Below are 15579 nucleotides of genomic sequence, written 5' to 3'. Positions count from 1 at the left end.
GCAGGAATCTGGATACAAGAGAGCCTGCGGTTTGTGAATACAGTGTGTGCTCATAGACCGCACAGTGAAATCACCTTTTTTTCACATGGATTTCCTTTTCAAATAGGAAATCTGCACTGGAGGAGGAAGAGGAGCGATTGTGGGCCTACGAGTGTGCACTGGGCTTGTAGGCCCTACACTGTCTTACTTCCTGATTCCTGCTGTTGCTAAGGAGAACTTACTTGAGGGATGGGAGAGTAAATTCAGAGGTAGGGGAGAGTCTGTGGTTTGTGGAGTGGTTTACAAAGTCAGTTTTAGGTGGAGAGAAAAAGGGCAATTGCCCAGGCCCTAATACCTTTCTTTGTGAAACTAAGTGATGTCATTGAGGTAAAGATTCAGGGCATCTGGGCCCATGCCTTAGTTTCTGCCTCTGACCCCAAGAGAAGTCAAGGCCATCTCCTGCCTTAAAGGGGGCCAGTGGCCTGATGATTACCAGTGCCTACAGTGAAGGTTTTAAGGTCCTGTCAACTGGCAGCCTTCCTTTAGCAAAGCTGGTTGAATGCCGGCTGTTTGGCAACCCAAAACACTGTATGCCTGATATTTATCAGTGCCACACACTGCGTGTATTTACCAGGCCTGACACACACTATACCCGATATTTATCAGTGCCACACACTGCGTGTATTTACCAGGCCTGACACACAGTACAACACACTGTGTATGTTTACCAGGCCTGACGTGCTCTATACCTGGTATTTATCAGTGCCACACACTGTGTATATTTACCAGGCCTTGACACATTGTATGCATGATCTAATACATTGTGTGGATTTATTGGGCTTCCTTACTGTACCTAAAGTATTTGCAGGGCCCTGCTTTACTGGGCTCTTTATTCACCAGGCCAGATGCTGTGTTTACACTGTTTATCAGTCCCGATACACACTGTGTGTGTGTCTGCGGTTGTGAGTCCCTGATACACTGTATATACATTTCCCAAGCGTTACACTGAACTTCCAGTTAGCAGGATTGGTTAGGTTACATTTCCCAGGCCTCGCACTATAATGCTGATTAGAGAACCAATTAACTTCTTACTGTACTGCACATACCGGTCCATACATACACTGTCAGTGCGCAGAAGGCAGGTGAAGGTCCATATACAGCCACCTATAACAATAACTATTTTTATTATCAGCATTTTGCATGGTGCTTGCTGCTAACATGCGTCACAGCCTGGTACTTCAGGAATCAAAAAGTGTAGCCAAATTATAGCCAAGTGAGGCGGCGGTAAGATAAAGCAAGGGAGGCAGGGAACCCAGACATGCAGCCGGAGATGTATATGTGCCTTATGGAAAGACACACGGCAGAGATCGTAGCCAGAGAGATAGCGAAAGAAAAAGACAGAGAGAGAGAGAGAGAGAATGAGAAAGAGGCATGTACAGAAACAGCAACTGAGGATAGACTTCGGTGGTCCTGAAAGATCAGGCACATTCTCATCTTTGCACAATTCTTATGTCAGCTCTAGTAACAGGTATTACAGCCTGGAGGGCACCTGGTTTTCTCCAGAACCAACTCAGCTGCTACAGACCCTGAAGCACCACACGGAGACAGACGTAACGCAGAGTTTGCCACTTACTTTGCCCCTCGAATTTCCGGATGATGGTGTCGAGGAAGGTGTTCTGCGGGGCAACATGACCTCTTCGGACAGGCATTCTTAGCCCATGGATGCAGAGATCCGGTGAAACCCCCCCCGACTGGCCGAGCAGGAAGGACTGCAATACCTTCCTTAATAATCCAAGACTCACGCCGTGGGCCTTGAGCCAGGAGTCGGGTGCCAGCAGCCACAGTGAGTAACCCAGGGCCGGCACCCGTGGAGAATCCCGCGCCTTCCTCCAACAGCCCCCGGATGCCTGTCACATTAATCCAGCACTCGCGCCGTGGGTGTCCTGTGCCTTAATCCAAGAGTTGACGTCGGCCACAATAATCCAGAACTCGCCACGCGGGGATCCCATGCCTTAACCCAAGAGCCGATGCCCGTCACATTAATCCAGGACTCGCAGCGTGGGTGTCCTGTGCCTCCATCCGAGCACCAGCGCCAGCCACAATAATCCACCACCGTGGGGCTTTTCCTGTGCCTTAATCCAACAGCGGATTCTCCAGGGGACGGTATGCTCTTCCGGTGTGAACCCCTCAGAAGTACGCCCGAAAAGTTCTGAGCAACTTCTAGAGATCACCTGGGGAAGGGGAGGGAGACGGGAGTGATGGATGGGGGGGGACACACAGGGAGCCTCCAGAAATCCCCTGAACACACATCCCACAGTGGCGTCATTCAGTGAATCTCCCCACCCACCCCCGTTGCAAAGGAGAGGTGACCTGAAGCGAGAAGGGGGGAGGAGGGGGGAAGGAAGAGAAGGTGGAGGGAGGGAAGAGGGAGAAAGATCCAGAGAAGAGTCTTGCTGCTGAGGATGCTGCTTCTCTAGCTGGAAGCTGGGGGCAGCAGCAGCACAAAGGGAGGGAAGATGAAAGATAACAGGTATGGAGCTGGCCGGGGAAGCTGCGAGTGGGTGCGCTACTCTGCCCTCCGACCCCTTGCCCAGCTCATGCTGGCCTCCTGATGGTGGCAGGCAGGCAGGCGGGCCGCTTGCTCATCCAGCTGGAAGGGCAACGGTCATTCTTCGTAGGAGCATCCCTTGCTCCTTACCTGCTCTCTCTCTCTTCTTCCTCCTCCCTCTCCTCCACCCCAGTCTCTCAGTCCAGCATCCAAAGGAAACCTTACCTGGTTTCTCCCCCACCCAGCACCCGGGTGGCTTTTCTCTTCCCCCCCTAACCCCTAGCTGGCTTTCTGGCAAAAGGGGGTTTCTGTCGGCTCACATGAACAGCAGTGGGGCAGGGGGACGGGAAGGAGGCAGGAGTGGAAGGGCTCTGTCAGAAGGATGGAGGGAACCTCTCCCCGGCCATCGCACCTGTTCTCAGCCCCTGCTCGCTGCTCCTGCCCAGAACACAGCTAGCTCTCCTCCCTCTCTCTCTGTCTCTGTCTGTTCTCTCAGTCTCCCCTCCCTCTCTTTGTCTCTCTGATTTGCTTTGTACGTATTCCTCTCTCTCTCTCTCTCTCTCTCTTTCTCTCTCTCTCGGTCTCTCTTTCTGTCTCTCCTCCCCCTTCTTACTGATTTGACTGCCTGTGTAAACCCAGTGCAGCTGACAACCCCCTGTGCGCGCCTGCTGTCCTCTGTTAACTCTTTCAGGGCCGCAGCCCCCTTCCCAGGGATGGCAGACAGTGCCGGGAGAGGGGGGCCCTTCGGGGAGGTGAAAGATGCCGGAGATCCCAGAAAAAAAAAAAAATGCCAAAGGCCGTTGACAGCTGCAGCCTGGGAGCCTGCGTCCTCGGCTCAGAGCTAAAGGGGGAGATCAACGTGCAATATAGACCCTGTCCATAAAGCTATTAAAATGCCCTCACGCACTTCCCTATAGTCCCAGTCCGAGGGGGGTCCCAGCCATTAAATGCAGCAGGAGCTCTGTCTGCCTGGACACGTGGGGTGGGCTAAATGACCTCCTGATCTCTAGAGGCCCCCAAGCCAACCCCAGCCTTGATCCCCCGAGCTTCCTCTCCAGCCTTGACTTTCTGTGATTCCTGATGACCTCCCGGGGTCTCCCATTCCCATCCCTCAAATTTCGGTAGTTCCCAATGGCTCTTGGGATCCTGAGCTCCCCCCCCCCCTCCCCCCCCTTAGTCCTGACTTTCTGTGATTCCCCCATGACATCCCGAGGTCTTCCCACTCAGCCACCCACCACGTCCCCCCAGTTTTCTCTGGGGGGGGGGGGGCAGGATCAGAGACACCAGCTCCAGGGACTGAAACTCCTTTTCTTCCACCTCCAACCCCCCCACCGGCATTTCACTTTTCCCGTGTGGGTGAAAGAGATTATTTTTAAGTAAATGTATGTATTGCTTTTGCAAAACACGTACACATTGTTATGGTACTGAAGTTTCCTGAATCCAGATCTGAGCGCGGGCACAGCTTGGCGGGGGTGGGTCCCTTTTGTTCTCCTGCACTGGAGGGAGGATGGAGTGAGGGGGTGGTGTTAGGGGGGAGTGGGCTGTCTCCTGCCACAGTCACTGGGAGGGCAGTAAGAGAGAGCCTGCAGCCCCTGCCTCCCTTCTCTAGCCCCCCTTTTGCTCTCTGATCCCACCTGGGAAGCGGGGGGGGGGGGGAGATATCTGACCGGGGGGGGGGGCGATGGGGCACCGGCACCAGAAGCTGAGACATGACCCCGATGCTGTTCTTTCCTCAACTCCTGTCTTTACACTTGTTACCATTTTGTAAATTCCCCCCCCCCCCCCCCTTCTTTTCCTGCTCTTTTTCTTTGGCGCCACAGGTAGGATCGTCGGCTGAACCTGTCTCCCCTGCTCCCGCCTCCCGGCTGCGTAACCTTCCCACCCCCCCCACCCTGGGCGGCAGTGTGGGAGGCCACGCACAGCAGCGGCGGCAGCACCAGCATCCCCTTATTTAGGCAGAGAGATGCTTGCAGAGTGCAGCCTCCCTGTACATCTCCCAGCTTCTGTCTCTCTCTCTCTCTCTCTCGCCTGTTTTCTCCCTCCTTCTCTGTGCCTTTCTTTCTGAAACCTCTCCCTGTCTGTGCGCTCAGGGGGAGAGTTATCTGGACCTGGGGGGGGGGGGTCCCTGCAGGGTAGGATCAGAGGCTGGCTCCTAGGTCGGGGGTCTGGAGGAGTGTGGGTGTGTGCGCTTGTGTGTGTGTGTGTGTGTGGCTCCATGTCTGGGGGTATTTCTGCATGGGTATCCAAGCTTATTTGACTGGGGCTGTCTCTGTGCACGGGTGTTTGTGTGTGTGTGTGTGTGTGTGGCTCTATGTCTGGGGGTATTTCTGCATGGGTATCCAAGCTTATTTGACTGGGGCTGTCTCTGTGCACGGGTGTTTGTGGGTGTGTGTGTGTGTGTGTTTGTGTGTGTGTGGCTCTATGTCTGGGGTATTTCTGCATGGGTATCCAAGCTTATTTGACTGGGGCTGTCTCTGTGCACGGGTGTTTGTGTGTGTGTGTGTGTGTGCTTGTGTGTGTGTGGCCCTATGTCTGGGGGTATTTCTGCATGGGTATCCAAGCTTATTTGACTGGGGCTGTCTCTGTGCACGGGTGTTTGTGTGTGGGTGTGGGTGTGTGTGTGGGTGTGTGTGTGTGGGGGGGCTCTATGTCTGGGGGTATTTCTGCATGGGTATCCAAGCTTATTTGACTGGGGCTGTCTCTGTGCACGGGTGTTGTGTGTGTGTGTGTGCTTGTGTGTGTGTGTGTGGCTCTATGTCTGGGGGTATTTCTGCATGGGTATCCAAGCTTATTTGACTGGGGCTGTCTCTGTGCACGGGTGTTTGTGTGGGTGTGTGTGTGGGTGTGTGTGTGGGGGGGCTCTATGTCTGGGGGTATTTCTGCATGGGTATCCAAGCTTATTTGACTGGAGCTGTCTCTGTGCACGGGTGTGTGTGTGTGTGTGTGTGGCTCCATGTCTGGGGGTATTTCTGCATGGGTATCCAAGCTTAGTTGACTGGGGCTGTCTCTGTGCACGGGTGTTTGTGTGTGGGTGTGTGTGTGTGTAGGGGGGGGCTCTATGTCTGGGGGTATTTCTGCATGGGTATCCAAGCTTATTTGACTGGGGCTGTCTCTGTGCACGGGTGTTTGTGTGTGTGTGTGTGCTTGTGTGTGTGTGTGTGGCTCTATGTCTGGGGGTATTTCTGCATGGGTATCCAAGCTTATTTGACTGGGGCTGTCTCTGTGCATGGGTGTTTGTGTGGGTGTGTGTGTGGGTGTGTTTGTGGGTGTGTGTGTGGGGGGGCTCTATGTCTGGGGTATTTCTGCATGGGTATCCAAGCTTATTTGACTGGAGCTGTCTCTGTGCACGGGTGCTTGTGTGTGTGTGTGTGTGTGTGTGTGTGTGCTTGTGTGTGTGGCTCTATGTCTGGGGGTATTTCTGCATGAGTATCCAAGCTTATTTGACTGGAGCTGTCTCTGTGCACGGGTGCTTGTGGGTGTGTCTGAGTATCCGTGGGTGTCTCTGGATGTGGGTGGTGCCTGAGGGTGTTTCTGGCTGTCTCTGTGTATTATGGCTGCTTGCCGGTGACTGTGTGTTTCTCCGTGTGTGGTGTGTCTGAGTGTATTTACATGTTAATGTAAGGAGATAAACCAGAATTGGAAAAGAACAAACGACCAAGGCCATTCTTAGTTATTTTTAAGTACGAAATGTACCGAATTGTTTTATTTTTCTAAGTTTTTATGTAATCACTTATTTTAATGTAATTTTTATGATTTTTATTGATTCTAATATTTTTACTATGTCTTATTTTTGTTGTTGTTGTTAACTGTTGCGATTGATAACGAATGATGGTAGATAAATGTAATAATAGATACATAAATCATTTTGTGGGTGTCTCTGTGTGGGAGTGTTTGTGAGCGTCTCAATCCTTGCATTGTCTCTCTCTGTGTGTGGGCGTCTGAGTGTTATTTGTGTTTGTGTCTCCTGGTCTCTTAAAGCTTAGGGGAGGGCCTGGAAAAACTCTTTTCCCTGTGGGGCAGGGAGCTGGTGGAGCAGCAGCAGAAAAATCCCGCCCGGCTGCCTTCTCCCTGCAAGACTACAAATCGGGTAAAACGAGGATTGGATAACCTGTTCCTTGCGACCCGGAGTCCGGTTAGCAATCCTGCTCAGACTGAGGGATAGCTTTTTATGTGTACACGTGGAAGAGCGTGCCAGTGATTTGGGTGCCCATCTGCACGAGGCCCCAGCACCTTTGCTGCTCCAGCTCAGTCTTGTCTTTGGAGCTCACCCTCAGGGCTGCCCTAGTGACTTCACTCACCAGCTGGGCTCCAGGTCTGTGCTGAGCCACTCCCCAGGTTTTACCTTGTGGACTCCCTGGACTCTTAAGAAAAGCAGGAAGCACCAGCCCAGAGATGCCACATGGGGTAAACCCTGGGACCAGTTCAGCTCGTCCCCGTGACCTGGAACCAGCCGGTAATGTAACTTTACAGATAGGTTAGACTGGGGACGGCTCAGTTGCTGCCATGCACAGCATCAATTCACAGCTGAAGTCCCCTCCTCCCCAAGTCTCTCAGAGCTAAAGAGGAGGTTAAGGAAGGAAAAGACATAAGTACCTTGAAAAATCACTCTTAAAACTCTGCAATTGTACCACTAATAATAATGCAGATGTGTAGAGCACTTTGAAACCAAATAAGACCTTCACAAATCTATTGGTTCAGCAAGATGCCTGCAGCCACCACTGGAGTGGATTAAACTAAAGATTTTCAAGCTTATGGAGTTTTTAGGGATGAGGGAGATGCTGGGAGTCCAGATAGAAAGGCAGTGCGCAAGATGTTCAGGGGTCTTACCCAGACATGGGTGTGGAGAGCTCTAATTAATCCCTTGCTCCCCATAGGCAGACGGTGCAAACTGTGCCACCACTCTCACTAGCCATTCTCAGTCTCCACACTGCGCCTGCAGCTTTATTTACTGCTCATATTATAAGTACTTTAGAAGCAAGTGAGTCCTGTTGGAGCTAAACTGGTCCTGAAACAGGTCTGCTTCAGAGGAGTGAAGCTAAACTCACACTCACACATGTTTCATCCCAGTCCCATCTCTCTTCTCTCTCCCCCCCCCCCCCCCCCCCGCTTCTAACCCCTGTCTCACCCCAATGCCTACTGTCCCCTAACCCATCTTTCTCCCTTTTCCCCTCCTCTCTTCTAAACTCCTGTCTCACCCCATTTCCCCTTCTCTTTCAACTTCACCTCATCCCATTTCTTCTTCTCGTAACGGCCTCACCCTGTTCCCTTCTCTCTTCTAACTCCTCTCTTACCCCCTTTCCTTCCTCTTTTCTAGCCCCAGGTCACCCCCATCCCCTCCTCGCTTCTAACCCATCTTACCCCATTTGCCCCTGTCATCTAACTCCTCCTCCTCTCTCCCAACCCCCATTTCATCCCCTTCTTTGACTTCTAAACGTCCTCCTATTCGTTTTCTTCTGCCAGCTCGGTTGAAGCCAGGGCTGGGTTCTGGCACTCAGAGCCTTCATTCCCAATTACCCAGAATCCATCCCCTCCCACCGCCCATTTTATATCTCCTTCCAATTTGGTCCATGCATTGCAGCAAGACAGTGCTTGGCAGGAGCTATGCATCCATGAGCTCTAAAGCTGGACATTTTGCAATGACCATGACTCTCCCCTCCCCCGAGTGCTTCCTGCACAATCTCCCCAGCCCCGGCCCACTGTGGGGAAAGCCTGAGCTGGTAATGAAACTTCAGTCTTCTGCATGACAGTGCACAGTGGCCTTTCTTCCAACCCGTCTGGCGCTGTTCCCTTCTCCATCCCAACTTCTGTCTCACCTCGGTCCCTCCTCTCTCTTAACCCTGGTGCTCTTTTTTGTCCCATCAGATAGTGCAGCTACACATGATGGTCTCTGCATCCCTGTGCCTGCACCATCTGTCTGAAAAAAATCCTTTCAGTCTCATTAGCTCACTATGTAGGATCCAATTTACTAAGGCTCCCCTCCCCCCCCCCCCCCCTATTCTTTGTCTATGGGGGGAAAAAAAAGCTTAGAAAATCAATACAGTGTATGTCTCTTTCTGACTCCCTTTTCTGTCTGCCCTTTTATTTGTGTCTATCTCTGCCTGTCTTTCTCTGTTTTTCTTCGCAAGTTGAGTCGTGTTTTCCTTTCATCAATGGTTCCAGTCTCTTCCTGAACTGTTATATGGTTAGTAGCACTTCGGATTTTTCTCTGAATGGGACGGTACAGCATTTGGGGTTACAGCTAGAAGGTGATTCAGTGACTGTCCTGTCTTGGTATGTCTCATCGTACCTCCTTCTGAACCCCTACCTCTCCCCCCCCCCCCCCCTCCAATTGGGGTTGTGCGGGCGATAGTCCTATGCTATAACCCCGAAGGAGTGCAGAAAGGAATGGACGTGACTATCCGGAGAGGTCTGTGACTGCTCCTCCCCATCGATGCATTCCTCTGGTATCTGTCCAAGGTGCTGAAAGGAAGCCACGGCCCACACCGCAGGTTTCCAGTGCTTCAGCAACTCCCAGGGACGGGGCAGACGAGGTCTGGTTAGGACAGGTAGAAACTCAAATAGACAAATAAGTTCTAGGTGACACTTTTTGCATCGGACAGACTTAATAACATTTGAGACTGGCTTCAGAAAGCCGTCGCTCCCTTCATCGGGTCACTGCAGAGTGAGCTATGGGATGATGTTGCTGAAGTATACTATACAAGTGATCTCCACGTTTTATTACAATGGGAGTGTGGGTGGAGGTGTTTGTTTTGAAAGCTGTAAAATAAAAGGGTGGGGGGGAGTCAATGATACGTTTGCAGAAAAATGAGGACATTGATGGAGACTGACAGCAGAATTTACAACTACAGAAGGACGATGTCTGGTAGTAGGTGAGGTAATCAGTGTCCCTATTAAGTCCCTTCGTGTTTGTTTCAAGCTGCCTGATCATATACATTTTGAATGTATTATGCCCTTGGGTAATTCTGAAGCTCCCTTTTAGTATCTTGATCATCAGTGGTCGGGCCTGAAGGAATGTTCTCCCAAAGGAATATCGGGCAGAGTTTCTTCATGATGTGTTATCTTGCATCTGTATGGGACACAGGAAAGGATTCTGGGCACAGGATCTGGAAAGGGAGACGAGATCAAGCTCAAATAAGAAACAATGGCACATGTCATGTGTTTCCTGTTTTGTGATCCGATTCCAGAAATGGGAAGCTGCTGGCCCTTCCTCCCCCTCTCAGAATGAGTGCCCTCTAATCTGAGGTCTCGCATGCAGCGTGACATATAGGCTTCCAAATGGCACAGGCCCCCCTTTCCCCCTCCCCCCCCCAACCTGGGACAGTAGAAAGGTGGGTGACGCTGATCTCCAGAATAGAACGAACAGCTTAGCAATTTCTGGAGCAGCAGAAATTGGTGCCCTAAAAGGCAGCAGGGTCAAATCCACCAGAAAGGAGCAAGATAGGAGACGTTTACTCCCTATTCACAGGGACCATAAGGAAGGAGCAGTGACAAGAAGCTTGCTAACCAAGCTCATGAAAGACCAAACAAGACTAGAAAGGTGTACTCCATGGATGCAGAAACATTTCCAAGGGTTTTCTTTGCAATGAGTGCAACTTTCAAAAAATCGGCCACTCTGAGTTACAATCATTGTTTGCATCTCACACAAATGCTACCAAAGGACGTGTTTGGAGCTGATGACTAATGTGCGTGCATTTTTTTTTAGATATTGCAAAATACAAACTTATGCAAGTATAGGCCATTTACATGCATAACGTTTGGTCACATAAACAATTACACATTATAATCAAAAGTTATGCATAGTGTAATACTTACTGCACCTGATTGTAACTCACCTGGCACTCAGCTTTGGAAATACAAGTAATTCAATCTAAAATCCAAATCCAAATATTGTTTTGCAGGTGTGCATGTGCACAGTAAAATAGAGAGGCAAGTATGTGTCTCTCTGTTTTTGTCTTTGGATATGAAATACACTGTGTGTGTGTGTGTGTGTGTGTGTGTGTTGGTGGCCTAACATGAAACAAGATGACAGCAAAAACCAGAAAGATGCTTGGGTGCATAAGGAGAGGAACAGTCAGCAGGAGAAAGGAGGTGATATGGTTTCTGTACAAATCCCTACTGAGACCTCATTTGGAGTACTGCATATAATTCTGGAGACTGCACCTTCTAAAGGATATAAACAGGATGGAGTCGGTCCAGACAGCAGCAACTAAAATGGTCAGTGGTCTTCATTATAAAGCATATGGGGCAGACTTAAGGATCTAAAAATGTATATCCTTGAGAAAAGGTAGGATAGGGGGAACTATGATAGAGACCAGGGCTTAATTTGTAGATGAAAAAAGAAATGAAACTGTGGAGCTGGGGGAGGGAAGGGTCTTGGCCAGATGTGACAGGTGCAACAGAGTGAAGCCAGGACTGCTTGTGAACTTCCCCTCTCAAACACGTACTTTAACACACTTTTCCTCCTTCTTATCCCAGTGGTCCTCCATCCTCAGCCACCACTAATGCACAAGCCCTGGCTGTTTGTCACCCATCAAAACTGGTTTACATCATCACTTCTTCAGATCTTGGGGAAAAAAAAGTAGAAGAACACCATTCTAGATTGTTCTTTGAGAAATTAAGCTCTGGGTAATAGACACAAAAAGGCACTGAATTAGCACAAGCTTGAAACTTGTGTGTGGTAGTGAGGTAGCCAGGGTTGATGCCTTCGCGAGTGGCATTACAGCTCACAAATTTTAAACTTGCTAATTCAACCTCTTTTTTTTGTATCTGTTCTTTAGGATGCAGCCTCTGCATAAGGATCACATCCTCCCCTCCTGTTCTCTGTACAATAGGATGGAAGGGGGGGGAGGAACAACAGGAGGGGAAATAGCTGAATTAGAAAGCACATTGGCTCTTTGCAGGCTGCCTGGAATATATGCATAGGAGGCTGTTAGGATTTGTAGGTATGTGGGCCCTGGACCGAGGTGAGAGATGGTACCGCCCTCGGGGGGGGGGGGGGGAGAGCCCTGTGAGCCTCACCGTCGGGAGGCGAGGTCTCAGCAGACGTCAGACTCAGCTGTGGAATAGAGTCTTTATTAGAGAGATAGAAAGGGACTGCCCGAGGAGCGGGGGGGTGCAGGAGAAAGTCACAAAGCCTGTGCGATGGGGTAGACCCAAGGGAATACCTCTGCAGAGATGATACTATAGATCCGAGGAGCAGGGCACACCAAGGAAGGTTCCTCACTAGAGATGATAGGGCAGTGGTCCGCAGCGCGGAGGTACTCACAGTGGCGAAGGTTTCAGGAGAGACCCCGGGAAGCGGGGCAGGCGGTGGTCCAAGGCAAAAGGGCCCTCCCAGGAGCGGGTAGCCAGAGACGAGGAAGGGCCCCCGAGGAGCGGTCACCCAGAGCGTCTCACGCCAAAAGGAGCAGACCGTAGTGAGCGAAGCGGATTCAGCAAGGAGGGAACCCCTTGCCGAGTCGTGGGTTAGGCGGGGCCAGCCGGCTTAAGTATCCTGGAAGGCTGACGTCATCCGGAGGGGGACGCCCTCGAGGTCCCCGCCATGACGTGCTTAAGAGCGACCTGCGCGCGCGCCCAGGGGATTCCGAGGGCAAGATGGCGGCCGACAGCGTCTGCGGCGTCCAGGGAGGCCCGGGAGCGCTGGGCAGGCCGGCGATAGCTGGCGGAGGCCGGCAAGTCTTCCCCACGGAGTCAAAGCTGCAAGAAAGGAGGTGAGCAACAGAGTTCGCAGCCGTCTGCGACCGACGGACGTAACACTTGGGATCGCTCTGAAGTGCAACTCTCAGATACTGAATGGGTGGGAGGGCTTGGAGGCACGGTGGTGGTGTATTGGGGGGGGGGGGGCAGTGAGGAGGCAGTATTTTTTAAAGTATTTACCAGGGAGGGAGGGGAGGAGGCTGGAATGATGGTGCATATAAAAGCGTTTTGTTTTTTTTTATATAGAAGGGTTTGAGGGGGGTCCTGGCTAATTGGGGGGGGGGGGGGGGTTTGATATTTGTGATTTGTGATGGTGGTATGGGATCACAACTTAACCGGATATCTTTTGAAGATATCTGGTTAAGTGGCAGGTTATCCAGCCTCACTTTAGACCTGCTCTGAAGCAATTTGCATTGGAAACTAGACAACTTGGCTGCCTTCCAGTGGTTGATGCCTACCATTACCTTGGACCACACTTCCATAGGATCTGTCAGTAGATTTCGTTTGATGACTGAATTAATCAACCTGAGATCATGCTTCCTTGGGAGGGAAGTATACAACCCCTATGTTTTTTGTTTTGGGTAGTAGCCAGACAGCCACATGCTTCTGGAATTAATCTCTCAGGGTGGACCATGCTGAAATCTTTTCTGCCAAAATATCAAATCAAATGTATTCATCACTCACCTTTTCTTCTGGAACTCAAGGCTCGGCACAAAGATAAATTAATAACATAAATAAAATGAACAAGTGTCAGAGCATATCGCCCGCCTTTTCTACTGGAACGCAAGGCTCAGTACAAAGATAAATCAATAAAGTAAATAAAATGTACAAGTGACAGAGCAATGAGATAAACAATGATAAGCATAATAAACATACTAAAATTCCAACAAGACAGCATAAACATGTCTAAAATAACATTTATTAAATCACAATAACAAAACATCATAAAACCAGACTAAAGCCAAACATCAAATTACAAGTAAAGGCACTGCCAACTAAACAAGACATAACAATATAAAAATCAGAGCTTCTAAAATAACATTAAAAGCTAGGATTATAAATCATGAAAATCCACATGATAAAGAGCACAACAATCAAACAGAACAAGTTACAAAAGCCTTCTCAAAGAACCAGGTTTTGGTCAGTTTTCTAAAAGGGAGGCAATTGTCTGCTAGACAAGCTTCTTTTGGCAGTGAATTCCATAAACATGGGCCACAACATGAAAAAGCTCTTGAATGGGTACTCAGTTTCATTTCAGATAGTGAGAAAGTTAGCTGCTGATTTTAATGAACATCCTGAAACATATCACATTATTTTTATGTTTTTGATAGATAACTGGAGCCCATATCCTTTACACATTTTAAAAATTACTGTACAAATCTTAAAATAAATATGAAACTTGAATGGAAATCAGTGTAGAGCTTTCAGGTTTGGGGTGATCCTCTGAAAGGTCTCAGTGCGGGTTAGTGAATGGGCTGTAGCATTATGGACTAGCTGTGTAGCCACTGTACATTTTTCTCTAGGAGAATAGCATAGAGTGCATTACAGCAGTCCAGTCAGGACGTGACAAGCGCATGTATAGCAGTCAATAAGGCAGCTTGGTCAAAATGTGGTTTTAGGCGGTGGATCTTCCAAACCTGAAAGAGCTAAACCTTCCAGACTTCAGAAATTTGTGGTTCCATTGACAGCACAGAATCTAAAATGACTCCCAAGCTACATAATTTAGAGCTGACCAGAATAGGATAGCTGCTGTCTGCTCTGATGGCAGATATTTTCCTGTCTATGTCGCTTCTGATTTCTGAGGGCTCCGCTTCAGCATATTTATTTTCAACCATGGTAGTTAAGCAGGCATTTAACTTTGATAATACTTTTGCTGGCTTGATCTCTGATAGACTATATAACTGGACATGATCTGCATAAAAATAGTAATGAATGTCAAAACTCTGGATGAGTATTCCCAATGGTGCCATACAAATGATAAATAGTAACAGCAAGAGAACTGAACCTTTGGGGACAGCACATTAAGAGGCCAAGGTTCAGAATAGATGTCCCTCAAGTGAATTATCCATTGCATCTGACAAGTCTGAAAGTACCAATATGACTGAATTTCTATGATCAAGTTCACACTGAAGGTCATCCTCTATCTATCTATTTTACACTCATATACTGCCTTATTCCCCAAAAAGGAGACCCGTGAGTGTGATTCGTATTTTTTTACGTTGTTGTCCAAGGCCATATACAGTTACAATGAGTTTCATTTTGCAATCAGCATTGATAGCTCTCAAATTGATTTTTTTTTTTCATTTTTAAGGATTCTGTGCATCAGCAGATTGCCAAAACAGCCATGGGAGCCAATATAGCTCCCTATAGGGTGAATTTATATATGATTACCTTTGAAAACATAAGGCTACAGCAGTCTCCTTTCTCAGAATAAATAATATTATGGGTAGAATTTATAGATCACACTCTTTACCACGCTGACCACACTATCTTAATATTGGGACTGTTCATGCACATGGTAATCACTAGATCCAAATACCAAGTGACCATCATACTCAGCTTGTATGATGGTCACACAATTCTTTATTATTTTTATAGCATCTTGTGATTGTTAGAGGGATAAGAGGACTCACTTGGTATTTGGATCTAGTGATTAGAATTTATAGATGACATCTTTGTATTATGGTCCAGTCTGATTGTAAATCTTCCTTGTTTTCAGAAATGGATTAACAGCTGGGATGCCCATTTTCAATTCACTATGCAATACGATCAATTTCAAATTTCATTTTTGGATTTGATTATTATGAAGACATTGTCTGGATCATTAAGCGCTTCTCTTTTCTGAAAACCTACCGACTGGAACAACTTTCGACCTTATAAGAATGCCCATCCATCTTTTTAAAAAGGACAACCTACCATATTCACAATTTTTGAGAATTGGTCAGAATTGCTCAACGGTCCAAGGATTTAAAAAGGAGTCTCAGTTGTTTAGTGAGAAACTAATTAAACCAGGTTATGCCTTACATGTTAAACGATCATAAAAGAGAGCATGGTTCTCTTCAAAAGATGCGTTTATCTGTGTAATTCGAGATTCTTCATTGTCTTCTAGGACTGCTTCATTTTTATGATCTTATTGGAAAATCCTGTCAATACATCGATATTTTCAAAAACAAAGACTCAGAATGACTCACACACATAGTAGAAACCTGCGGGAACATATTGGTCATTTTACTTTACCACAACTAGATACAACTTCACAATGGACTCTATCAGAAATCAAATCATTAGGACATTGTAAATGTGGACATTGTTCCATATGTGATATTACATTACAACGGAAGCAGTTTACACACTCA

The sequence above is a fragment of the Rhinatrema bivittatum genome, chromosome 2 (genome assembly GCF_901001135.1).
Source record: "Rhinatrema bivittatum chromosome 2, aRhiBiv1.1, whole genome shotgun sequence".
Lineage (NCBI taxonomy): Eukaryota > Metazoa > Chordata > Amphibia > Gymnophiona > Rhinatrematidae > Rhinatrema > Rhinatrema bivittatum.
This window is presented reverse-complemented; position numbering follows the sequence as displayed.